The sequence below is a fragment of the Anomaloglossus baeobatrachus genome, chromosome 6, assembly GCF_048569485.1.
Source record: "Anomaloglossus baeobatrachus isolate aAnoBae1 chromosome 6, aAnoBae1.hap1, whole genome shotgun sequence".
NCBI classification, from domain to species: domain Eukaryota; kingdom Metazoa; phylum Chordata; class Amphibia; order Anura; family Aromobatidae; genus Anomaloglossus; species Anomaloglossus baeobatrachus.
In genome coordinates, this window is record NC_134358.1 from 261,316,075 (window position 1) to 261,341,583 (window position 25,509).

Consider the following 25,509-nt stretch of genomic DNA (forward strand, 5'->3'; position numbering starts at 1 on the left):
GATTAGAGAAGGTCACATTAAGTACACCTGAAAAGGTTAGAGTTAATTTTAGGATCATGCTGAAATTTCACCTAAAAGCCAAATATCCCTAAATTTTTCTAAGTAGTGTACATATATACAGTATATGCATACATAAAAGAAATAAGTATTGGTATGTCACCAATTTTCAAAATTTTTAAAGATACTATTGACATGAATTTCTGACCAGATGTCGGTATCAACCTATCCAATCTACACAGGCAAAGAAGTCAAACCATAGATGTCCATACATTTAGTGATGTGTAATAATGAGAACTGACACAAGGAAAAGGTGTTTAAAACATGCTTACTTAAATTAATTTAATACTTTGTACGAAAACCTTTATTGATGATGGCAGTTGATGATGTATGGAGGAAATAGTAGCATACATTGCTCATGTTTGAATTTGGCTTGTTCCACACAAACACTCAACACTCTTCAAACCTTAATGTTCTTTAGGCTGCTTCTATGAACTCTGAGCTTTAGTTCCTTCCATACATTTTCTATTGGTTTCAGGTCAGGTGATTGGCAGGGCCATTCTATCACCTTTATTATCCTTCTCTTAAACCAATAGTTTACTTGACTGTGTGTTTGGGATGTGTTGCAGAAATATCCACCTTTGTTTCATATTTATCATCATTGTAGATGGCAGACGATTTTATATCAAGAATGTCTTGGTACATTTGTCCACTACTTAAATCCTATGAAGTTTGCCAGTACCATGTGATAAAAAAAACAGCCCCACACCATGATGTTCTCTAGTCCAAGCTTCACTGTTGGTATGGTGTTTTTGGGGTGATATGCAGTGCCTTTTGGCCTCCAAATATGGTGGGTGTTATGGCATCCAAAGAGTTAAATTTTCGTTTCATTTGACCAGATTATTTTCTTACAGTATTTTACAGGCTTGTCTAAATGTTGTTGAGCAATCTTTAAATGCACTTTAATATGCTTTTTGTTCAGCAATGGAGACGTGGTAAGCGTGCATACAGGCCATAGAGGTTGAGTGCATTGCTTATTGTTTTCTTTGAAACATTTATACCTGCTGATTCTCAGGTTTTTCTTTAGTTCATCATGGGTGGTCTTTGGTTCTTGAACAACTCTTCTGATAGGTCTTTTCACTCCTCTGTCTGAAATCGTCTGAAATCTTGTGACCGGTTTATGGTGAAATCATGATCTTTACACTTATGGAATATGTCCCCAACAATGCTCAATCCAACCTTAAGTAGTTTAGAAATTCTTCTGTAATTAATGCCATCAGTATGATTTGGAAAACTAAAGGCCCAGTCACACTAAACAACTTACCAGCGATCCCAACAACGATACAACCTGATAGGGATCGCTGGTAAGTTGCTAGCTGGTCGCTGGTGAGATGTCACACTAAGCGACGCTCCAGCGATCCCACCAGCAACCTGACCTGGCAGGGATCGCTGGAGTGTCGCTACACGTGGAAGGATGCTGCGCTTGGTAACTAAGGTAAATATCGGGTTACCAACCCGATATTTACCTTGGTTACCAGCGCACACCGCTTAGCGCTGGCTCCCTGCACTCCTAGCCACAGTACACATCGGGTTAATTACCCGATGTGTACTCTGCTACGTGTGCAGGCAGCAGGGAGCCAGCTTCTGTGGACACTGGTAACCACGGTAAACATCGGGTAACCAAGAAGCCCTTCCCTTGGTTACCCGATATTTACCTTCGTTACATCTTCTCATTCAAAGAGTTTTCTTTATTTTCATGACTCTGAAAATTGTAGATTCACATTAAAGGCATCAATACTATGAATTAACACATGTGGAATGAAATACTTAACAAAAAAGTGTGAAACTGAAAATATGTCTTATATTCTAGTTTCTTCTAAGTAGCCACCTTTTGCTTTGATTACCGCTTTGCACACTCTTGGCATTCTCTTGATGAGCTTCAAGAGGTAGTCACCGGAAATGGTTTTCACTTCACAGGTGTGCCTTGTCAGGTTTAATAAGTGGGATTTCTTGCCTTATGAATGGGGTTGGGACCATTAGTTGTGTTTTGCTGACGTCTGGTGGATACACAGCTGATAGTCCTACTGAGTAGACTGTTAGAATTTGTATTATGGCAAGAAAACTAGCAGCTAAGTAAAGAAAAACGAGTGGCCATCATTTGTTACAGGCCGAGGTGCTGCCATGCCTCGGTCGTCTTCTTCCTCATCTGGACCTTCATTGCGACATTCTAGTCGTCTGGCAGCTTCACAGTCTGTGGGGAGAACTTTCTATGGTTAAGGGACTAAGTTCCAAAAAGCAGCTACGGCACATGTGCAGGAAAACAAGCTAAGCTAAGCCAAGCTAAGTCCGGAATAGGCCTCAATGAGCATGCTCGCCACGTGGCAGCAGCTGATTGGCTGAGGTGACATCAAGCTGACATGCTATCTCCTTATTTGTAGTGGGTGACATCACGAATGACGCTCTGTAGCGCTATTGGCTGAGGTTCGGGCTGGCTATGGGCGCTGCCATCTTGTGGGCGGTGAATAAGTTATAAAAATCCCTGGAGCACGCACGTGAGTGCTCAGTCATTTCTGTCCATGCATGTGGTAGATGCCCATGCATGTGCTTTCCTCCTGATACTATAGCGATAGGTATTATAGACGCAGTCCGGTCTATAGCCTGTGTGTGCCCGCTGGTTAAGCGAGCTCTACCCGCACTCCTACTACACCGTAGTTGCTGGTTAAGCACATCTTTCTTGAGTGTAGGGCTTAGGTGTGGTTAGCACACATACTATCAGGCTAGACCGATTGTATGGCGTCTTTTCTATCCTCTTCTCTTTCTCGGCTGTTGTTTTAGAGGCCAGCTGATCTGTATCCATATCGCTATATAGTGCGGTTAGCACTGTACTTACGTCAGTGTGGTTAACACTGAGCCAGCATACAGAGCAGTACGGTTAGTACTGTGTCCTGCTTTCTGCTAGGCAGCAAGCAGTGCCGCAACTCTTGCTGTAGTCTCTGCAGTACTATTCTCAGTACAGGTAGTGCTGGAAATATACCTATATACACATTGTGTGTGTTCAGCACACACTCTATATACTGTGTATATACTTATATTTTCTTCAGTGAGGAAACAGAGCCTTCTGTCTCCTTCTTCATCACTCTGAAGTAATTGTGGTGAGCTTATTAGTGGTGTGACATTCAACATCACATTATTACCCACTTTGTGTTACTGCTGGTGTTCTCTGTTATCTGCCATTAGTCAGCAGCAATATATTATCTTTGCACAGTGGACCCTGACTATCTATTTGATTTATACCATCTCTTTCTCAAATAGATAGCCCCACCGTAACAATCATTAATTTAAGAAATGAAGGTCAGTCAGTCCGGAAAATTGGGAAAACTTTGAAAGTGTCCCCAAGTGCAGTGGCAAAAACCATCAAACGCAACAAAGAAACTGGCTCACATGAGGACCGCCCCAGGAAAGGAAGACCAAGAGTCACATCTGCTGCGGAGCATAGGATTATCCGAGTCACCAGCCTCAGAAATTGCAGGTTAACAGCAGCTCAGATTATAGACCAGGTCAATGCCACACAGAGTTCTAGCAGCAGACACATCTCTAGAACAACTGTTAAGAGGAGACTTTGTGCAGCAGGCCTTCATGGTAAAATAGCTGCTAGGAAACCACTGCTAAGGGCAGGCAACAAGCAGAAGAGACTTGTTTGGGCTAAAGAACACAAGGAATGGACATTAGACCAGTGGAAATCTGTGCTTTGGTCTGATGATTCCAAATTTGAGATCTTTGGATCCAACCACCGTGTCTTTGTGCGACGCAGAAAAGGTAAACGAATGGACTCTACATGCCTGGTTCCCACCGTGAAGCATGGAGGAGGAGGTGTAATGGTGTGGGGGTGCTTTGCTGGTGACACTGTTGGGGATTTATTTAAAATTGAAGGCATACTGAACCAGCATGGCTACCACAACATCTTACAGCGTCATGCTATTTCATCCGGTTTGCGTTTAGTTGGACCATCATTTATTTTTCAACAGGACAATGACCCCAAACACACCTCCAGGCTGTGTAAGGGCTATTTGACTAAGAAGGAGAGTGATGGGGTGCTACGGCAGATGACCTGGCCTCCACAGTCACCAGACCTGAACCCAATCGAGATGCTTTGGGGTGAGCTGGACCGCAGAGTAAAGGGCCAACAAGTGTTAAGCATCTCTGGGAACTCCTTCAAGGCTGTTGGAAGACCATTTCCGGTGACTACCTCTTGAAGCTCATCAAGAGAATGCCAAGAGTGTGCAAAGCAGTAATCAAAGCAAAAGGTGGCTACTTTGAAGAACCCAGAATATAAGACATATTTTCAGTTGTTTCACACTTTAAGTATTTCATTCCACATGTGTTAATTCATAGTTTTGATGCCTTTAATGTGAATCTACAATTTTCAGAGTCATGAAAATAAAGAAAACTCTTTGAATGAGAAGGTGAGTCCAAACTTTTGGTCTGTACTGTATGTAATGAGACCCCTTTTTAAAGGCCATTATCATTGAACAGTTGGACCAGCTGATATTATCTTTTACTAAGTGGCAGGATTGGTTTCTAATTACTGAGAGATTTCAGCTGGTGTCATGACTTTCCATGGCTTTTTGCGCCTTTCTTTTTTCATGTGTTTAATACTTTTTCCTGTGTCAGTTTTGCTGCATGAATACTTAAATGAAAAAAACTCCTTCAGCTCCAAAATGGGTGTAGCGCTGGCGTCTCTGCATCCCTCGCTCTCTTCCCCGCAGGCACGCGCGCTTACTCACTGCTGTGGCCGGCTTCCTCCATGCTGCGCGGCATCTCTGCAATCCTCTACGTGGGTGGCTCTTGCTTCCGCCTCCTGGGGCCTGTGTGCGTGGCACTGGGCCTCTGGGAGTGCTCCTAGGGAGTGCATGCATCACACTGCTCTTCTCTTAAAGGCCCAGCATGTCACTCCCAGGAAGTGCCTCTCAGCCTATTGCACTTAAGGTACTCTCCCACCAGGGGAGGTGCCTGATCAACGCCTTGAGTTCAGTTAGTTGTGTTATGTCTAGGTAGCTAGTTGTCAGGTCCCTGTGTCTGCCCTGTCCTGTTTTTACCTGGTCCCATCCCGTCCTGTTGGTGCCTGCTACCAGTCAGTCCTATCCTGTTAGTTCTTGCCACCTGTCCGTCCTGTCCTGTTGGTATCTGCTACCTGTCTGTCCTGCCCTGTTGGTGCTAATGACTCTACCTGTCTGTCCTGGCCGTACCATCTGCCTCTGCCACTCCGGTGGTCCCAGCCTTGCTAGTGACTCTGCATGTCCGTCCTCGTCGTGCCAACTGCCACCACCACTCCGGTAGTCCCAGTCTTCTTAGTAACTCTGCCTGTCTGTCCTACCTGTGCTTTCTGCCTCAAGCTATCCCGATGGTCTCTGTCTATTCTAGAGATTAAGCCTGTTTGCACCTGTGTCCATCGCTGCCCAGGGGGTCAGCTGCCACAGTCCTGGACTCTACCCCATCAAAGGGTAGGCTCAGGGTCCCCCTGTGGTCCAGTGAGTCCACTCTTGCTCACTGCAGTGCCATCTTTAGTGGCCAGCGTTACAGTGGGCATGTTTTGTTCACTGCAGTTCTACAAATGAATGCTATAAAAGCAATCAAAACATCATATGTTCCCCAAATTGTATCTATGAAAACATAAGCTTGATGTGCAAAAAGCAAGTCGTCATACTGGTGAATTGAGAGAAGAATAGTAAAGTTACAAGTATAATAAAATGCCAATATAAAACAAGTTTATTTTACAAAATACTGTTTTTTTTTTTATCCACTAAAGTATATACAAAAACTTTATAGTTGGTATCACTGACATCGTACAAAGAATGGGAAATAAAAATGGAAGCCCATGAATGAAAGATCAGCTGGTCTTTTAGTTAAGGGGCTTTACACGCAACGACATCACTAACGAGATGTCGTTGGGGTCACGGAATTTGTGAAGCACATCCGGCCTCGTTAGCGACGTCGTTGCATGTAACCCATACGAGCGGCCGCTAACTATGTAAAATACTCACCAAATCGTTGATCATTGGCACGTCGTCCATTTCCCAAATATCATTCCTTGTTCTGGACGCAGGTTGTTCGTCGTTCCTGAGGCAACACACATCGCTATGTGTGACACCCCAGGAACGACGAACAACACCTGCGTCCTCCGGCAACGAGGTGGGCGTGATTTTCCTGTGGCTGCTCCCTGCCCCTCCACTTCAATTGGACGCCTGCCGTGTGACGTCGCTGTGACGCCGCACTAACCGCCCCCCTTAGAAAAGAAGCTGTTCGCTGGCCACAGCGACGTCGTTAGGAAGGTAAGTATGTGTGACGGGTAGCAGCGAGTTTGTCCGCCACGGGCAACGATTTGCCCGTGACACACAAACGACATGGGCGGGTGCGAACGCTAGCGATGTCGCAGCGTCTAAAGTGCCCTCTAGTAAATTTTGTGGTTGCCAGAGTCCTGCAAACTGCCAATTGCTGGGGGTTCTGAGTGTCAGACATCAGTATCAAAGTATTGGTCATCCCTTTGAGAGACAATTTTCTGGCTTTGGCTGAGAACAACTATGACTTAGTATTGTTTTGATCTTGTTTAACGATATCAGATTACCGCGTACAGGAGTTATTCATTGTGTAATGATAAAACTTGCTGAGCACTGTTACAGTGTTATGTGACATATAACACATTGCTGTTAGGTGGAGCACTGGGTGTGTTTCTGAAAGCCAGGTTTTTCTAGTTATTCCTGCAGACTTATTTCATCAGTTGTATTAGAAAGAATAGTAAATGCGCAGAATAGTTGTGAGCAGTAATGTGAGCTGTCACAACTGACCCAAAGCATTATGATAGTCTTCACTCTCGTAAATGACATTTGCATCAAGGGTAATATCTGCATGAAGTTTGTATTTTTGTATGTTCTCCCCATATTTTCATGGGTTTGCTTTGGCTTTCTCCTACGCTCCAAAAAAACCCCCTTTAGGCTATGTGCGCACACTGCGTTTTTTTTGACGCTGCGCTTTTTGCCGCTAAAAACGCACCCGTGGCAAAAACACATTGGTAAAAACGCATGCGTTTTTGCCACGTTTTTGAGCTCTGCGTTTTGCTGCATTTTTCAAATTCATTGCATGGGTGGAAAACGCAGTAAAACGCAGAAAAGAATTGACATGACCATTTTTTTCTTCAGCTCAAAAACGCAGCAGAAAAAAAAGTTGTGTGCGGACAGCAAAAATGAAAACTCCTAGACTTTGCTGGGGAAGCAAAGTCATGCAGTTTTGAGCCCAAAAATGCACCCGAAAAACACACTGTGCGCACATAGCCTTACTGATATGTTAACTTAAACATTGTATGTCCAGGTAATTTTACCTAGACAAAAAAAAAAAGGTAAGACAAAATCCCCCAAATTTATAAAAATTTATATATTTTATTAATCTCTTTGTGATCGCCCACCGTAGATAAACATCGCCACTTGCTGGGCTCTGTGCAGCACCAACTTTTTTCTACAGTCGGCAGTTAGGAGAGGATCGAGATCCCCTGAGGTCCACAATCGCCGGGGTTCCCGTGCAGAATTGTAGATGTAACTAGAGACATCATTGTGACCTGATTGAATTAGGTCCTAATGATGTTAATCCTTTGTGATCTTCTATATGTCGCAATTAATAGCGATCATAGCATATAAAAGTTTGTGAGAAGCAGTGAGCTTCTTCTCTTACGTCTCTTGCACCCCGTGACACAATCACTGAATTCACAGATCTGCATCTCCTGGCAGAAACTGCATTGGGTTTTTTTTCCAATAGATGAAGATTTGGTGCTGAAATTCCTACACCCGATTTGCACCTCCTGGCAAAAAATCGTATCAAAACCACATGCGTTATGATACGGTTTTGATGTGTTTTTTTGCCAGGAGGTGTAGATTCGGTGCAGGCATAAATGTTTGCCTAGCGGCATTAGATCAATTTATGATTTTTGGATGTGCAGTCCATGTCTTTTTCTACAACTATGCTGGGTGCAAAATCTGCATCTCTTGGCAAAACCCCCCACCGTTTTCTACCAGGAGATGCAGGTCTGTGAACTCAGTGACCTCACCTGAGGTGAGGTCACTGAGTTAAATCTTTATTTTTATTTTATATAGCGCTAACATATTCCGCAGCGTTCATTGAGGTCCCCTGAGGTCAGGTTACCTGGAGGACTGTGGGAACCTCCAGCTGTGACTGCAAATACCCTGAGTGACATCACCACTGATTGCTGAGGTTCAGTCTCTGCCTGACGTTACAGCTTGTGCTCATGTTCTATGCTGTTTGCTGTCACTTCAGATGTAACAGAGCCAGGATCATTGAGGGGCCTCGTGTGGCTTACATTGGACATGGGTGTTTGAGGAGTTCATAAAGAGGTGAAAGTTTTTTTTTTTGTATTCTATTAAAAATGAAGGATTATTTCAGTGTTTGTCTTCATTTCTTTTCCCTTACAGATTAGTAATGGCAGGGGGCTCATAGACGTCTCTCATTACTAATCCAGAGCTTAATGGCAGCTGTGAGCTGACATTAATCCCTTATTACGCCAATTGCCACTGCAGCAATGCAAGCGAGAATAGCCGGGTAAAGCTCTTGAATTGTCGCAACTAATGGATGTGACAATCCAACGCATATCCAGGCTGCTACTTTTAGCTGGGGGACCCAATAAACATGGTCTCCCCAGCTTGAGAATACCAACCCTTACCGGTTGGGCTTTATCTTGTCTTGGCTGGGTATCAAAATTGGGGGGGGGGGGGGGCGACCATATACCGTTTTTCTTTTTCTTTTTTTTAAATATTTATTGAAATATTTTTTTTATAAAATGCATGCGGTTCTTCCTATTTTCATACACAGCCAAGGTAACAAGCACAACTGAGGGCTGCAGCCTGCAGCTGTATGCTTAATCTGTGCTGGATATCATAATATGGGGGACCCTATGCCAATTTTATTTTTTATTTATTTTTACAGTACGATATAGACACACATAACATCTGTGATTGGAAGCAGTAAGACACGCTGCCATTCAGGCTGGGAGTGCATCTAACTGCAATCAATCACAGACGCCGGTGGGCGGGGAAAGCAGTGCATATGCATGAGGCTAATGAGCTGCCGCAGAAGAAGTTATAGTCGCACTGGATACTCTGTAAGTATAGCGCGCCTGCTGCAATCCCCCTATCCCTTCCTCCATCATTTTTAACTGCTGGATTCTAGTCCCCATAGATTTATATGGGGACTGGTGTTCAGCCAGATACCCAGGATCTATTCTGGACCGAAACTGGGCTTTTCTTTTAAAACCCGGTTAGACCCACGACCATGGATATCTGTGAGTCCACCCATCGCTATTTTACTAAAATGATTGATTGCGCTCAGTGAGAGAAACAAAATTAAAATCTTGTAGTTGTAATACCTTTTAATGGTAGTTAATAGTGGTAAAATGGTGTTACAAAGCAAGCTTTCGAGATTTCTCAGGTCTCTTCATCAGGCATGGTATAACAAAATACAGTTAGGTCCAGAAATATTTGGACAGTGACACAAGTTTTGTTATTTTAGCTGTTTACAAAAACATGTTCAGAAATACAATTATGTATATATAATATGGGCTGAAAGTGCACACTCCCAGCTGCAATATGAGAGTTTTCACATCCAAATCGGAGAACGGGTTTAGGAATCATAGCTCTGTAATGCATAGCCTCCTCTAGGGACCAAAAGTAATTGGACAAGGGACTCTAAGGGCTGCAATTAACTCTGAAGGCGTCTCCCCCGTTAACCTGTAATCAATGAAGTAGTTAAAAGGTCTGGGGTTGATTACAGGTGTGTGGTTTTGCATTTGGAAGCTGTTGCTGTGACCAGACAACATGCGGTCTAAGGAACTCTCAATTGAGGTGAAGCAGAACATCCTGAGGCTGAAAAAAAAAGAAAAAATCCATCAGAGAGATAGCAGACATGCTTGGAGTAGCAAAATCAACAGTCGGGTACATTCTGAGAAAAAAGGAATTGACTGGTGAGCTTGGGAACTCAAAAAGGCCTGGGCGTCCACGGATGACAACAGTGGTGGATGATCGCCGCATACTTTCTTTGGTGAAGAAGAACCCGTTCACAATATCAACTGAAGTCCAGAACACTCTCAGTGAAGTAGGTGTATCTGTCTCTAAGTCAACAGTAAAGAGAAGACTCCATGAAAGTAAATACAAAGGGTTCACATCTAGATGCAAACCATTCATCAATTCCAAAAATAGACAGGCCAGAGTTAAATTTGCTGAAAAACACCTCATGAAGCCAGCTCAGTTCTGGAAAAGTATTCTATGGACAGATGAGACAAAGATCAACCTGTACCAGAATGATGGGAAGAACAAAGTTTGGAGAAGAAAGGGAACGGCACATGATCCAAGGCACACCACATCCTCTGTAAAACAAGGTGGAGGTAACGTGATGGCATGGGCATGCATGGCTTTCAATGGCACTGGGTCACTTGTGTTTATTGATGACATAACAGCAGACAAGAGTAGCCGGATGAATTCTGAAGTGTACCGGGATATACTTTCAGCCCAGATTCAGCCAAATGCCGCAAAGTTGATTGGACGGCGCTTCATAGTACAGATGGACAATGACCCCAAGCATACAGCCAAAGCTACCTAGGAGTTCATGAGTGCAAAAAAGTGGAACATTCTGCAATGGCCAAGTCAATCACCAGATCTTAACCCAATTGAGCATGCATTTCACTTGCTCAAATCCAGACTTAAGACGGAAAGACCCACAAACAAGCAAGACCTGAAGGCTGCAGCTGTAAAGGCCTGGCAAAGCATTAAGAAGGAGGAAACCCAGCGTTTGGTGATGTCCATGGGTTCCAGACTTAAGGCAGTGATTGCCTCCAAAGGATTCGCAACAAAATATTGAAAATAAAAATATTTTGTTTGGGTTTGGTTTATTTGTCCAATTACTTTTGACCTCCTAAAATGTGGAGTGTTTGTAAAGAAATGTGTACAATTCCTACAATTTCTATCAGATATTTTTGTTCAAACCTTCAAATTAAACGTTACAATCTGCACTTGAATTCTGTTGTAGAGGTTTCATTTCAAATCCAATGTAGTGGCATGCAGAGCCCAACTCGCGAAAATTGTGTCACTGTCCAAATATTTCTGGACCTAACTGTATCTGAAGAAACACAAATATATACACAAACAGGGCAAAGGCATGGCATAATAAAAAGGACATTTAAATAAACAAACACTAAGCTTAATTAGCTTTGATTAGTGGTGTGAAAGTTTTATTGTCCCAATATCCATGTAGGACACTATATGTCCTATTGGGGGTCTTTATGTTGGAGAAACATGAAGAGACCTGAGAAATCTCGAAAGTTTGCGCTGTAATATCATTTATTTTATTTTAGCCATTAAAAGGTATCACAACTAAAAGATTATAATTTTGTTTCTCTCACAGAGAGCAATAAATCATTTTTCAGGTGGCTAACATGGTGCCAAAACTTTTTCTTTTAACTATTTTACTAAAAAAACGAATGGGACAAAAACGCACAAAAAAAGCACGACAACACGAAGAAAAATCATTTTTACGATTCAACATTATAAAATTCTGTGACACGCCTATGGGTTTAAGTTCCTCACTATACCGCTAAACACATTTCTTGAGGGTGTAGTTTCCGAAATGAGGGTCAATTGTGGTGAGTTTCCATGGTTTAGGCACATCAGGGGCTCTGTAAATGTAACATGGTGTCTGCTAACGATTCCAGCTAAACTTGTGTTCCAAAAATCAAATGGCGCTCTTTCTTCTGAGCCCTGCCGTGCACCCAAATAGTAGATTTCTACCACATATGTGGTCATAGTGTATAATTGCAAAACAAACTGTACAGTATATTTTCTTGTTGCTCTTTTAAAAATGAAAAATTTGGGGCTAAAGTAATATTCTTGTTGGAAAAAGTTAAAGAAGTTGTCCAGTTACCAAAACTGTTTTTTTTTTTTTTTTCTGATAAATCTTGCTAATATGTGCCTCTCCACACATCTATTATGTTATTTCAGCAATATTACCTTTTATTGTGCACTAGCAGCACATCCTCATTGCTGGCTCCAGCTCTGATGGGGCTAATCTCTCTTCTGACTTCCTGGGTTCAGTTCCTACAACTCCCACAATTCTTTGTGGCTCTAGGGCTGTATCTAACTTATCTAACACACCCACTGTGTCTAACACACCCACTCTCCTCTCCACCCAAATTCTCCTCCCTGCCTCTTCCCAGTGTGGATGCACTGAGAGCAATCACACAGAGACAGCTGAAGCTCCCAGCTCTGCACAACCAGGGGAAGAAGCGTCTATCTTCTGCATGTTCTCATATAGTTCATAGTGTGTGTGTGTGTGTGTGTGTGTGTGTGTGTATACAGAAATTGATTATTAGCCGGCGCAACATGTGAAAAAAAATAATTGGGGAAAAAAAAATGAAGGGGTCATGAAATTGCTTTTTTTCCCTCTTGCCTAGTCTGTGTGTCGTCCGTATCATTTGTGTGGCATGCATTTTGCAAGCAACTTTCACATCAGCGTTTATTTGCCCGTAGGCCAACAACCGCAAACCGCATATGACCGGATCCTGTGGATTAAATGTGCAGCGCATGCAACCGTTATTTTACCGGATCCCTCTGCAGCGGGACACAGAATTTATGGGTTGGCACTGGAGTCAGCTGACTCCTGATCTCACAGCCCGCACACGCTGCAATAGCTGCAGGTGGGCTCATTCACATGACCGTTCCGTTTGTCCTGGTCAGTTCCTGTTTTTTTTGCGGACCCACGGACAGGACCATCTTTTCAATGTCTTTTGTGTAGGATCGGATGGCACACGGTGGCACTTCCATGTGCATCCGATCCTACAAAAAAAAACAACACATCGGATGCCGTATCTCCGCTCCATTATTATGGAACATGTCCTATTCTATTCCGTAATAACGAACCGTGACTCAATACAAGTCAATGGGTCCGCAAAATTCCCGGAAGCAACACGGAAGCACTTGTGTATGACGTCCGTCGGGTGCCCGTGCAGTCTGTGTCCCGCTCCAGCCCCAGCCCCGCGGCTGCCCGCACTGCAGTGTCAGCAGCTGCCCGCACTGCAGTGTCAGCAGCCGCGGGGATGACAAGCGCTACCGTCAAGAAGTTAGTAAGTTCATTACCTGCGGTGATGAAGTCCTGCCCTCCTGACGTCAGCGGTCGTCACTGCCTTTTATGCCCGCCGCTTGTCACATCACCTCTCGCTGTCGACCCGAGACTGTGACTAGTGGTGACGTCACGGGCCGCTCGCGATACTTGGTTTGTGAAGGCGGTGGTCATTGAACTCAGTGACAGCGCTGCTGTCAGGAGTTCAGCGATCATCGCAGGTAATGTACCTCGCTAACCTCCTGACAGCAGCACTAGTCATGCCCTGCAGTAACCTGGGCTGACCTATTGATGTTAGCTCAGGTCACTGCACGGCTCTCCCAGCCAATAGGGAACATTCTGTTCTTCATTGGCTGGGACATTGACTATGGAATGGATCGTCGTGAGACCCCCTTGGATTACACCAGAGTTGGATTTGTTTTTCTTTCTAATAAATTGGTGAAAGAGGGAATGTGTTGGGGAGTGTTTTTTCAAATAAAAATGTGTTTGTTGTCTATTTGTATATTTTGTGTATCTGATACACGCCTGACATCACTAACCCCAGGGCTTGATGCCAGGTGACATTACACATCTGGTATCAACACCATATATTACCCTGTTTCCCACCGCACCAGAGCAACGGGATGAGCTTGGACGAAGCACCAGGATTGGCGCATCTAATGGATGCGCCACTTCTGGGGCGGCTGCGGCCTATTTTTAGGCTAGTGTCCAATAACGGTGGACCTTTCTAGTCTGAGAATACCAGACCACAGCTGTCTGCTTTACCTTGGCTGGTGATCCAATTTGGGGGGGACCCCGTGTTTTTTGTTTTAAATTATTTAATTTAAAATAACAGCGTGGGGTGCCCTCTGTTTTGGATTACCAGCCAAGGTGAAGCTGCCAGCTGTGGTTTGCAGGCTGCAGCCGTTTGCTTTTCCCTAGCTGGCTACAAAAGATAGGGGGACCGCATGTCATTTTTTTTAATTTATTTATTTTTTGGCTAAATACAAGGCTAAGCACCTTATCTATAAAGCTGGGTTCACACTAAGCGACAGCGACAACGACGTCGCTGTTACGTCACCATTTTCAGTGACGTAACAGCGACCTTGTAAGTCGCTGTTATGATCGCTGCTTAGCTGTCAAACACAGCAGAAGCAGCGATCATAACGTCGCTGTGCTACATGTGCAGAGAGCAGGGAGCCGTGCTTAGCGCTGGCTCCTTGCTCTCCTAGGTACAGTACACATCGGGTTAATTAACCCGATGTGTGCTGCAGCTACATGTCACAGTGCAGAGAGCAGGGAGCCGCGCTTAGCGCTGGCTCCTTGCTCTCCTAGGTACAGTACACATCGGGTTAATTAACCCGATGTGTGCTGCAGCTACATTTCACAGTGCAGAGAGCAGGGAGCCGCGCGCACTGCTTAGCGCTGGCTCCTTGCTCTCCTTGCTACAGTATACATCGGGTTAATGACCTGATGTGTACTGCAGCCACATGTGCACATAGCAGGAGCCGGCGCTGGCAGCAAGAGCGGAGGCTGGTAACGAAGGTAAACATCGGGTAACCAGGGAAAGGTCTTCCCTTGGTTACCCGATGTTTACGCTGGTTACAGCTTACCGCAGCTGCCAGACGCCGGCTCCTGCTCCCTGCTCGCTTCATTTCGTCGCTCTCTCGCTGTCACACACAGCGATGTGTGTGTCACAGCAGGAGAGTGACGACCAAAAAATGAAGCTGGACATTCAGCAACGACCGGCGACCTCACAGCAGGGGCCAGGTCGTTGCTGGATGTCACACACAGCGACGGGACGTCGCTGCAACGTCACAGAAAATGGTGATGTAGCAGCGACGTCGTTGTCGCTGTGTGTGACACCAGCTTAACACATACTGTACCACCTCAGCCTCTCTATAACACATATTGTACCACCCCTGCCCCTCTATACCACATACTGTACCACCCCAGCCCCTCTATACCACATACTGTACCACCCCAGCCTCTCTATAACACATACTGTACCACCCCAACCCCTCTATAACACATACTGTACCACCCCAACCCCTCTATACCACATACTGTACCACCCCAGCCCCTCTATACCACATACTGTACCACCCCAGCCCCTCTATACCCCTCTATACCACATACTGTACCACCCCTGCCCCTCTATAACACATACTGTACCACCCCAGCCTCTCTATAACACATACTGTACCACCCCAGCCCCTCTACACCACATACTGTACCACCTCAGCCTCTCTATAACACATACTGTACCACCCCAGCCCCTCTATACCACATACTGTACCACCCCAGCCTCTCTATAACACATACTGTACCACCCCAACCCCTCTATAACACATACTGTACCACCCCAACCCCTCTATAACACATACTGTACCACCCCAGCCCCTCTATAACACATACTGTACCACCCCAGCCCCTCTACACCACATACTGTACCACCTCAGCCTCTCTCTAACACATACTGTACCACCCCAGCCCCTCTATAACACATACTGTGACACCATTGTACATTATCATATGTCTTCATATAACATCAATACTCCAGGCTGTCAGAACTGTACAGAACAGACGCTTCAGGCAATAGTGTAATGAAGGAGACAGACGGGGAAACAGAGGAAACTACAACTCCCGACCTGCTTTGCTTCTACGTGACGTCATCAGGCAGAGACCAGGAAGCAACAATGAATTTGATAGGAGAATCAGTTTGAAAGCTGCACATGAACCGATGAGGGTGAGTGCAGGAGGCATTATTACTTGTACTTGGAGACAGTGGCTGACAGCGATATATCCTGCTCTGACCTATTCTCACATGGAGTATGAGGCAGGCTGGTGCTGGCTCCTTAGCCACCAGCTGTCTGATTTCCCATAGCACCCAGTGTGTGACAGCTGAGCGGCGTGTGGCTGCTAGCAGGCTTTTTGCTGTGTTGTGTGTAGGCATGAAGAGCTGATATTTCTTCACACAGTGCAGCTGTTCATTGTATGGTTATACAGTTCTAACCACAGACGTCTCTGCCAATGTCTCAGTATATGCTGGATGTTTACTTCTCACTGACTAAACCACCATAATAAATAACAAAGCACACCAGTGTGTCTCATCCTCTGCCATCCAGGCGATGAGTGGCCCCTGAGTCACCGCTGTATGGCAGCATGACCATGCGGAATGCTGGTGCTAGTAGTGCAGCCCAGGACCAATTAGTGGGGCAGCAGTCAGGAGCCTCTCACTTAGGTGTCTTTCATGCGTCCGTGTTTAAAATGAACATGTGGCACAGTCCGTTTTGTACATCTGTGTGTGACCAGTTGTATTGCTCAGTGAACCAGACTAAGGCCTCCGACACACATCCGTTAAACACGTGCGTGTTTTGTCCGTTTCCGTATATACCGGAGACACGGACAAACGTGCACCAATGTTAATCTATGTTTGTGGTCAAACTTGCGTTTTTCATCATGTCCGTGTGTCAGTGATCCGTATGTGTTTCCGTTTTGCACGGCAGCATGTCCGTTTTCTGCACGGAACACGCACACACGGACACCATGAAAGTCAATGGTTTGGTGCGCACAAGTACGTGACACGTATGCATCTCCGTATGCTCAGTGTACGTTTTGTGCTTTTTCTTGCGATGTCGGTCATTCTTTATTTTTCTGTCTGTCGGTCAATCTCCCTCAGACCGTCAGTCGGTCTCTGTCTGTCTGTTTCTCTCTGTCTTGTCTGTCCCTCTGTCGGTCAGTCTCCCCCCTCTCTCATACTCACCGATCCCCGATCACCGGCACGGCGTTCACACTGCTCCGGCGGCTTTTACTATTTTGAAAAAGCCGGCCACTCATTAATCAATATAGTATTCCCTGCTTTCCATGCCCACCGGCGCCTATGATTGGTTGCAGTTTAGACATGCCCACACGCTGAGTGACAGCTGTCTCACTGCAACCAATCACAGCCGCCGGTGGGCGGCTCTATAATGTGCAGTAAAAAAAATAAATAATTTTAAAAAAACGACGTGCGGTCCCCCCACCCCCCCATTTTGATACCAGCCAGGGTATAGTCACACGGCTGACTGCTGGAATTCTCAGGATGGGGAGCCCCCCAGCCTAACAATATCAGCCAGCAGCCACCCAGAAATGCTGCATCCATTAGATGCGACAGTTCTGGGACTCTACCCGGCTCATCCCGAATTGCCCTGGTGCGTTGGCAATCGGGGTAATAAGGAGTTAATGGCAGCAACCCATAGCTGCCAATAAGTCCTAGATTAATCATTTCAGGCGTCTATGAGACACCCCCAATGATTAACCTGTAATTTAAAGTTAATAAACATACACAACGAAAAATCCATTATTTGCAATAATAAACACTAACAAATACCCTTGTTCACCACTTTATTAACCTCCAAAAACCCATCCATGTCCGGCGTAATCCACGGAGGTCCCGCGTCGCTTCCAGCTCTGCTACATGAAGGTGACAGGAGCTGCAGAATAACACCGCCGCTCCTGGCAGCTCCACGCAGCAACTGATGTAAGTATCACGATCAGCGATGACGTCACTCTGGTAACTCGCGGCCACCGCTGGATCCTCCAACTGTGACAGCAAGCCGCCCGGGTGACAGCGATGAAGTCACAGGTGAGTTGTGGTCTCGGGTGGGTGACTCCAGCAGGCCGCGGGTAACCTGAGTGACAGCAGCAAAAATCGCGCTGCTCACTTCAGTTACTCTGGGGATTAGCGGTCACCGGTGAGTCCTTCACGGGTGACCGCTAATCAGTACGCGACACCCAGACAGAGCCGCGGTATGACAATGAAGTCGGATGAAGGTCACCTGAGTTTATTCTCTACGCGCGACACTGGCTGCTGTCAGCAGGTAAGCATCAACGACATTTTACATCACACACGGAACATTTCACACGGAAAACACATTTACACATCAGTTATGTATCTCACGCACACACAGACATTCCACACGCACACACGGCTAGCATACGCTGTTCACACGGATGCCACACGTACCATAAAAACGGATCACGGACCTGAAAAACGGCCCGTATTACACGTGCGTGATTTTAACGGATGTGTGTCGGAGGTCTAAGGGACCTTTTTAAACACTTAGGAAGCCTTTGCAGGTGTTTTCTGGTAATTATTCTAATTTTCTGAGATAATGACTTTTGTTTTTTATTGGCTGTAAGCCATAATCATCAACATTAACAGCAATAAAAAAAACAGGAAAGTCAGCACAAAATGTGCACTGCACTAGACATTCCAAACTGTGCTTTTTATTAAAATTTGAAATTTTTGGCAAAAAATTGCAATTTCTTAAGCTACCCCACCACATCACGGCAAATCTCTGTGGGGCACTACTACTGTAAAATATTTTGTATTTAAAATGGGCCATACGGCCTCACATATGAAAAAGTAGAACTGCACCAGGTAAGTGCTGCTATAAACAGTTCTACTTTTTCATATCTGAGGCCGTATGGCCCATTTTAAATAAGAATATTTTAGAGTAGGACTGCCCCAAAGAGATTTGCCATGACGTGGGGGGCTAGCTCAAACAAATTGCAATTTTATGCCAAAAATCTCAAATTTTAATAAAAAGCACAGTTTGGAATTCTTAGTGCAGTGCACATTTTGTGCTGACTTCCCTGTTTTTTATGCAACAGAAATAAACCCTTGAAATAGATCACTCTGTGTGTAAAGACTCTATATAATATATGCGTTTCCCTTTTTGTACTGAATTACTGAAATAAATTCAACTTTTGGAGGACATTCTAATTTATTGAGGTGCACTTGTAGGTGCCAAAATCGCAGATTGGAGCTGTTCCCGTCCCTTTTGTTTCCATGTAGCAGAGACGCCATGATGAGATTTCACTCCCATGGCTTTTCTCTCCAGGTTTCCCTCTTCTCCATCTTCAGCAGCATTTCTCGACACGGTGCCCTTAAAAATAAAAGTAGCATTATGCTGCCCCAGAAATATAAATATCTTGCATGCTGCACCCCTGAATGAATAATTACCCCCTCACAGTGCTTCCTGGCTGCCCCTCTGTATAATATCCCCCTTCACACTGCCCCTACCATAATATCCCCCCACACTGCCACTCTCCATAATATCCCCACACACACTGCCCCTCTCCATAATCCGCACACACACTGCCCCTCTCCATAATATCCCCACACACACTGCCCCTTTTTGTAATATCTTACCACACACTGGCCCTATCTGTAGTATCCCCCACACACTGCCCTTCCTTGTAATATCCCCCCACACACTGCCCCTCTCCGTATTGCTCCATAATGTCCCAATTTGCTTTTATAAACTCCCTAATTGCCCCGTCATGTCCCAATTTGTTCCATAATGTCCCCTATTGCTTCATCATGTCCTAATTTGTTACATAATGTCCCCCATTGCCCCGTAATGTCCCTGTTTGCTCTATAATGTACTCATTGTTCTGTAATGTCCCTCATAAAGTAACACCAATCCTCCCACTCCACGGTCCGTTCATTTAAAATTATACCACATCTCATCTTCAGCTCCTCCTGGAACGCTTAACAGTGCCTGCCACGTCCTTTCCACCTCTGCAGCTGTGATGACATAAGCAGGTTACTGATCTCATCACACCGCTGAATGTTGGTGCAACACCTTTCAAATGTATTTGCATCTGAAACACGTGACTACATTGAATATAAGAAGAGAGGCAGGGTCTCCACGGTCCTGTATGACGCGTATTTTGCAGGCCTGGACTTTTGGAGTGTTAAGGAACTTTGGTGAGTCACATGACCTTGATGTCACCAAAGGTTTTTATGCAGTATTAACTGAGGGAATTGCAGTGATAGTACAGAACTTGTACTGTCACTGCCATCTGTGCTTGCAGGGTTAGGACCCTGAGCAGCTGCCCAGTTTGCCCTCCCCTAACGCTAGCCCTGCTTGGAAGAGGGTCCCGAGCATCCTGTAACCCCTTACTGCTCAAGCATAAGGAGGGGAAGCATGAATGGGGCAATGGGTGAGCATGCGTGCTGCCCATCCATTACTGTGGTTGACTTTTCCACTTGTGGGGCACCCAGAGATCAGACATTTATCATTTATATTGTGGATGAGTAATTAACGGGATTTGCAAAAGTCTCTTTAAGTGTAACTAACCATTATTTTAAGTGTTAAACAACTGCTATCTCCTATCTCGGTAATGGGAAAGTCTTCACTGAATACAGATTTAATGCAGAATTGAGAAGTTTGATAATCACTAATCAATTCTGGCAGAAAAAGAAGCAAATTGTCTGATAAGATATATTACAAAGTGCTTATTTTCATGTGTACAATTGATTTATTAAATAAAAATTAAAATGGCGGTTACACTTTAAGGGTTTTTATTGACTTTTCATGCAAGTGTGCCCAATCTTTGACCACGATGCACAAACTCGCGGCGGGTCTCCCGACCCCAAGCATGACCACTTTCTATGAGGCTGTCAGCAAAGCCTCGGCCAGTCTGTGCCAAAACCACGAGTGGGACAATCGGAGGAAAAGTATAATAGAAACACATCACCACTTCTGGATTTATCCCCCACTCCTGGTTTTGGCTACAAATACTGAGGTAAAGACTCTTAAGCGGGCTTTACACGCTGCGACATAGCTAATGCGGAGTCGTTGGGGTCACGGAATTTGTGACGCACATCCGGCTGCATTAGCGATGCCGTTGCGTGTGACACCGATAAGCGATTTTGCATCGTTGCAAAAACGTGCAAAATCGCTAATCGGCGACATGGGGGTCCATTCTTAAAAATTGTTACTGCAGCAGTAACGAAGTTGTTCCTCCTTCCTGCGGCAGCACACATCGCTGCGTGTGACGCCGCAGGAACGAGGAAGCTCCCCTTACCTGCCTCCCGGCTGCTATGCAGAAGAAAGGAGGTGGGCGGGATGTTACGTCCTGCTCATCTCCGCCCCTCCGCTGCTATTGGGCGGCGGTTCAGTGACGCTTCAGTGACGTCGCTGTGACGCCGCACGGACCGCCCCCTTAGAAAGGAGGCGGTTCGCCCGTCACAGCGACGTCGCCGCACAGGTAAGTATGTGTGACGGCTGTTGTGCGACACGGGCAGCGATTTGCCCGTGTCGCGCAACAGATGGGGGCGGGTACCCACACTAGCGATATCGGGACCGATATCGCAGTGTGTAAAGTAGCCTTTAGGCCACGTGCTCACTGAACATGTGCATGTAGCCTAAGGAGCCTCTTCAGAAAAGTGATAAACACTTACTTTTCTCTCACCTGACATTTTTCAAAACATGAAGCAACAGCAAATGGTCAAAACATTGAACATAAACAGCAAAGGAGATAGAAATTAATAGGAAGAGTCTTGCCAGCAATTTTAAGGCAGTTTTTTTTGGAGTGGAATTCTTAAAAAATGTCCCTCAGAAAGCTCCGGGTCCAGTTCAGTCAGAAATGTAACTTCTGTCAGGGCTTAGAATACATTTCTGGCATAGATTACACCACAACCTTTCATTAATTTTTTTTCCGGGCTGCGCTGTGCCTTGTCCTGCGCATGCGCCACCCACTTTGGTAGAAGTGGTGTGAAAACAGCAAAAGTCGCTAAACGTTTGTGCAACTTCTTGTTACTGAAAAGTTTTGCAACTTTTCAACATATCTTACTCCAGAAATCTGTCAATCACTTTGATGAATCAGAGCCTCAGGGTGCACGTGCCCATAGGAGGTCAGTCTTGAAATTTTATGCCCTTTACTCTTAGGCTATGTTCACACATTGTGCTTACTCTTAGGCTAGGAACGCACTTTGCGTTTTTTCCTGCGTTTTAGGTGCTTTTTAGGTCCGTTTAGGGAAGCACCTTTTTCTTGCCATAAGGCATGTGTTTTGATTTACCAACTAGTCTATGGAAAAATTGGATTTTTTGACCCCACTTTGCGTTTCGAAGCGCTGCGTTTAATTTGCATATTTTGTGGCAAAAACCATGCATTCAAAGAAGGAGCATGTAGTTGTTTTTGCCATTTTCGGTGCGTTTTGCTAACATTGGAGTCAATGAGTAATGGCAAAAACCAAGATTCCTTCAAATTCCTGCATTTTATCCGCTTTTTCAGTGCAGAAAACATGCTTTTTGGACTTCCAAAACGCATGCTTTTTGATCAATAAAATAATGATTTCATAAGTCCCCTTACACACACGCATAGTCCGACAATTTAAATTAAGGAAAATAATACTTTATTGCAATTTTTCCATAAAATATCATATTACCGCAATAATTTAATGAACATAAATTAATTTCATGATTTATTCTATGTTTTTTGGCTTTTTTTTTTACCATTTTTTCTAAGATTTTGACTATTTAAACTTTATTAAGCAGTGTCTTTATGTTCAAAACGCAACTATCAGAACGCAGGTGGAAACACAGATAAAAAGCGCTGAAAACGCATCAAATACGCGGCAAAAACGCATGCGTTTTCAGCGCTAAATTTCAGAAAAAGGCAACTTTGGTCAAATCAATTAAGCCCAAAATGTGCGTTCTAAACTGCAAGTAGGTGAACGCAAAGTGCGTTGCTAGCCTTAGACTGAGACCGCCCTTTGCGTTCACCTACTTGCATTTCTAAACGCACGTTTTTGGCTTAATTGATTTGAACAAAGTTACCTTTTTCAGAACTTTAGCGCTGAAAACGCATGCGTATTTACCGCTTTTTTGATGCGTTTTCAGCGCTTTTTACATGCTTTTTCACCTGCGTTTTGACAGATGCGTTTTGAACATCAAGACACTGCTAAATAAAGTCTAAACAGTCAAACATAATGAGAAAAAAAAGAATCATATCTATATTAATGGGAAAAATAATGAAAATAGATATATTTCATTAAATTATAGCGGTAATATACATTTTATCGCTAAAATAGCAATAAATGCATATTTTTCTTAAATTTAATTGTCGGATTATGTGTGTGTGTGTAAGGGTACTTTCACACTTGCGTTTGTTTTCTTTCCGTCACAATCCGCCCTTTTGGAAAAGGACCTGTGTTGCTTCTGCTGGGCGACGCTCCGTTGCTTCCGCCCAGTGGGAGGAACGCAGCATGTAACGTTTTTTTGAGCAGCGGAATCCTTAGGATTTCACTGCGCATGCTCTCTCTGGATCCCTGCACCCGTAACCAAGGTAAATATCGGGTAACCACGCAAAGTGCTTTGCCCGGTATTTACCCTGGCCACGTGTTCAGGGAGACCGACACTTCCCCGCTCGGCTCCGCCCCCTCTCGCACTCCACTCCGCATGTGTGTATATATATATATATATATATATATATATATATATAAAAGTGTGTGTATATATACATATATATATATATTAGTGTGTGTATATATATATATATATATATATATATATATATATATATATATACATATACACATATATATATATATACACATATATATATATATATATATATATATATACATATACACACACACACACACACACACACACACACACACACACACACACACACACACACCCCTACACACCTGTCCTCAGCGCCATGGCTCCGCTCAGCTCCCCCCCCGCACACAGCACACATTCTCGGCAGCCGAGCGATCAGCTGATCACCCAGCAGCCGGCTACTGGGAGCGATCAGCTGATCGTTCACAATAGTCTGTCGCTGGTAACACTGAAATAAAAAAAAAAAAATCAAAACGGATTCCGTTGTTTTGCAGCATCCGTTGTGCCACTATATGCAACACATCCGTTGCATCCGTCACACAACGCAATGCAACGGATAACGTTCAACGCAAGTGTGAAACTAGCCTAAAGGGACATATCAAATCATTATTTTGAAGTCCAAAACGCATGTTTTCTGCACTGAAAAAGCAGGTAAAACGCTGGAATTTGTAGGAATCTTGGTTTTTGCCATTTCTCATTGACTTTAATGTTACCAAAACGCACCCAAAATGGCAAAAACAATTGACATGCTACTTCTTTGAACGCAAGGTTTTTGCCACAAAATATGCAAATTAAATGCTGTGTTTAGAAATGCAAAGTGGGGTCTAGAAATCCCCATTTTCCATAGACTTTGCTGTGAAACCGAAACGCATCCCTTTTGGCATAAAAAAGGTGCTTCTCAAAACGGACCAAAAAAGCAGCTGAAACGCAGGTGGAAACGCAAAGTGCGGTCTCAGCCTTAGGCTATGTTCACACGTTGTGTTTTTGCAGCATTTTTCTTTACAGTGTTCTGTCATGAGTTTTATCAAGCAACAATGTAGAGGTCCAGCACCAGCCGCTTAACCATTAACTCCACTAATCAACAATGACTCTGATGCATGGAAAATAGGACTATTTAAGTGGTATGCTGCACAATCTATATACTTAAATTGATACAAAAAAAGAATTGAAGCAGCAGCACTCACCATTTGTGTCCAAGTGTCCTTTATTGTAGATCTATAAAATTACTTAATGACGGGGTGCAGGGAAGGGGGAGCGGGGAGCAACCGGACAACGGCCGTTTCGCGCGTGTGAAGTCATGCTTCAACAAGTCTTGCTGAAGTGTGGCTTGACACGTGCGAAATTGCTGTCATCTGGATGTTTTCCGCTTCCCATTCTCGCACCCCGTCATTTGGTGAATTTCTGGATCTACAATAAAGGACACTTGGACACAAATGGTGAGTGCTGCTGCTTCAATTCTTTTCTGTAAAGTCATGAGTTTTATGCAAAATAAAAGCTGCTTTTTGCAGTACCAGCAAAACCCATGAGATTTCATAAATCTAATGCACACGATTGCTTTTTTTTCTTGACTGAAATGTAAAACTGCTGCGTTTTTTGAAAGACTTGTCAATTCTTTGTTTACGGTGTTTATTCAGCGTTTTTTCACCAATAGAAAACAATTAGTGTAAAAATACAGCAACCATGCTGGAATCAATGTTTGCAATGTTTTTGTTGAAAAAAAATGCAGGTCGTACAGGATGTAAAACCTATTTATTTGTGAGAAGATATTTTTTTCCATGTATAAACCATAATGTCTTGGTATTCTCACATGACCATGGATGTGTCTCCTTAAGGTACTGTCACACATAACGAGATCGCTAGCGAGATCGCTGCTGAGTCACGGTTTCTGTGACGCAGTAGCAATCCCATTAGCGATCTTGTTATGTGTGACATCTACCAGCGATCAGGCCCCTTCTGTGAGGTCGCCGGTCGTTGCAGAATGGTCCAGGCCATTTTCTTCAAAGGCGATGTCCTGCTGGGCAGGACACACACAGTGTCAAACACAGCAATGAAAGTGTCATAGTGACTGCAGAGATCGTTATACAGGTCGCTACTGCGACCTGTATCGATCCTGCATCGTTGGTAAGGTCTGACTGTGTGACATCTCACCAGCGACCTCCCAGCGATCCCTATCAGGTCGCAT

The 25,509-nt window shown here is 44.4% G+C and overlaps 1 protein-coding gene across 3 annotated transcripts in view; it reads left to right on the plus strand.

Annotated features, from left to right (window-relative positions):
• The first annotated feature begins 15,819 nt into the window (after positions 1–15,819).
• The window catches only part of PIGN (phosphatidylinositol glycan anchor biosynthesis class N), a 478,983-nt gene continuing 469,293 nt past the window's right edge, over positions 15,820–25,509 (plus strand). For all 3 annotated transcript variants that reach the window (XM_075314844.1, XM_075314846.1, XM_075314845.1), the window contains exon 1: positions 15,820–15,889. The gene's annotated coding sequence lies outside the window, so the exon portion shown is untranslated. The remainder of the gene's footprint in view (positions 15,890–25,509) is intronic.